We start from the raw sequence: 2847 nt of genomic DNA, 5'->3' as shown, positions 1-2847 counted from the left end.
TCTTTTCCCTTTTCTTTTCATGTCAGTGTAAATCTAACTCATGGCAGAAGAATACATTCTTGTTCGATTCCATCATGGTGGTTCTTTTATCAAAGCTCCAAATCTGAAAAATGTTGAGGAGGGAGAAATAAAGGTCACTCCTATCGATAAAGACCATTTTTCTTTGGTTGAATTGAGTTGTTATGCAAAGGATATAGGGTATGCATCTGTTGGGGGTTTCTATGTATTTAACTCTAATTCCAATGAATTTGTTTTGTTGGAAAATGACAGACAAATTTTAAATATTGTATCTCACCTTAAACATGGTGCTTTTTTAGACTTGTTTATTAGCCATGCCGTTAATCGACCTATTTTGGTGGAAGAGATGGTCCCATTTGAATTTTCAAGTGAGCTTGGGGTGGTTCAAAACAGTGAAAATTCAATAAATATGGGGTCTAGGGTTGCATTAGGTGAACACCCTCAACTTATTGCTCAACAAACTTCTGTACACCCTCAACTTATTGCTAGAGATGCAGCAACCAGTACATATGTTACCGAGTAGGAGGAAACAACTTATATAAGAGATGAAAATGTTAATGCGAAGGAAGATGATAGTGATTTGCCTTCAAATCTGGACAGTAGTGAATCTGAATTAGATGTTATACCTGAGGAAGATGATTGTGAGTTAGATGAGTAGTTAAGAGCATTCAGAACAGAAAGAAGAAAGAAAATCCATCTGAAAAAGAAGAGGAAGGTGCCTGTTCCAACACTAGAGGTTGAGCTAGGAGAGGCTAGAGCAGATAAAGGTTTTGATGACATTATCAAGCTAAACAAAAGAGACAAGTATGCTGGAAGATTGGGGGGGAGATGAGGAGTGTTATAGTAGCTCAGATATTGGTAGTGATAACAGTAGAGATGAGTTGGATGTTCTAGCTCAAAGAGGCATTGACTTACCGGCTAGAAGAAAGAGTAGAAAACTAAGGTTTGATTCGGATTATCAGATAACTATTTTTGAACTTGGCATGGTCTTTGAGAGTGTTGTGCAGTTTAGAAAAGCTGTGCAATCTTATGCCGTAGAGAACAAAGTGCAACTCGAACTTAAGCCTAATGAAAAGCACAGAATTAGAGTCAAATGTAAAAGTAAAATACTATGCAAATGGGAGATATATGCAAGCATTGACAAGAATTCTGGTGACTTTATTGTGAAGAAGTACCACCCATTTCATCGATGTCCTACTAAAAACAAGAACAAGTTATGAACTTCTGTGTACATTGCACATAAATTTCAAGATAGGATTGTATCTTAACCTAACATAAAACTTTGGGAGATTCAGGAGTTGGTAAGGGATGAGTTGGGTTTGTATGTAGGGAGGACTGTTTGTTACAGAGCTAAGTGCAGGGTAATGAGTCAGTTCATGGGTGATTGGAATATGGAATTCTCTAGATTATGTGACTATGCTGACATTATTAAGAAAACAAATCCTGAAAGTTCTTGTTGGGTTAGGACATACAAGGATACAATACCTGGAAAAAATTTGTTTGTGTATTTTTATGTGTGTTTTGATGCCCTTAAAAGGGGTTGGTTAGAAGGATGTAGGAAAATAATTGGTCTTGATGGATGCTTCTTGAAGGGATTATGTAAAGGGGAATTACTGGTAGCCGTTGGTAGGAGTGGGAACAACCAGATGTTTCCCATAGCATGGGCTGTTGTTGATCAAGAGACTAAACATTCTTGGACTTGATTCATTGAATATTTGATTTCAGATTTGGAGTTGGGAAATGGTGTGGGCTTAACAATAATGTCAGATTGTCAAAAGGTATTCTCTCTTTAATCATTTATATTTACAACTCAGATTTTTTTTTCTATTTTATATTGTTTGTGAAAGTTTCTAATTTTCATATTTTGTAGGGTCTTATTCCAACTATTCAAGAGCTTTTACCTAATGCAGAACACAGAAGGTGTGCTAGACACATATGGTCTAATTGGTCCATAAATTGGAAAGGAGAAGAAAGAAGGAAGCAGTTTTGGCGATGTGCTAAGGCTTCATATGAAGTGAAGTTGAAGGATGAACTTGCAAAACTTGCAAAACCTAATGAAGGTATATGTGGAGAGCTACTATCATACAATAAAGAATTTTGGTGCAAGGCTATCTTCTAAATGTGATATTGTTGAAAACAACATGTCTGAAACCTTTAATTCTTGGATAGTCGGCCCCATACATAAGTCAATTATTACTATGTTGGAGGAAATCAGACACAAAATTATGAATAGGCATGTCGATATGAGGAGATTCGCTAATACTTGGATAACAGATGTTTCTCCAATGGCAAGGTTAATTTTAGAAGAAAATAAAGATATCTCTAAGAGGTGTAAAGTATTATGGAATGGAGATTCTGGATTTGAGATTAGTGAGGGTGATACTAGGTTTATTGTTAACCAAGTAAGAAGGACTTGTACTTGCAGAAGTTGGCAGTTGAGAGGAATTCCATTTCCTCATGCTGTATGTGCCTTCTATCACTTAGATCAAGAACCTGAGAATGAAATTGAAAGTTGGTACAGACATGAAGTATTCCTGAAGGCTTACCAATATTCCATACAACATATTCCTAACATGAAAATGTGGCCTGAATCCAACAATCCTTCTATTGAACCTCCTGAAGTAAAACCTATGCCAGGAAGACCTGGAAGATGCAGGAGAAAACAAAAGGATGAGCCAAGAAAAAAATATGGCAAGTTGTCAAAGAAAGGGGTGAAGATGACTTGTTCAAGATGTCATCAATTGGGCCACAACAAATCTGCATGTAAATCAGTGGTAATTGTTACTTTATATTCAATTATCAGTTTTCGAAATTACTTTGCATTCATCT

The sequence above is a fragment of the Solanum verrucosum genome, unplaced genomic scaffold (genome assembly GCF_900185275.1).
Source record: "Solanum verrucosum unplaced genomic scaffold, falcon-dt-bn FXZP01000898.1, whole genome shotgun sequence".
NCBI classification, from domain to species: domain Eukaryota; kingdom Viridiplantae; phylum Streptophyta; class Magnoliopsida; order Solanales; family Solanaceae; genus Solanum; species Solanum verrucosum.
This window is presented reverse-complemented; position numbering follows the sequence as displayed.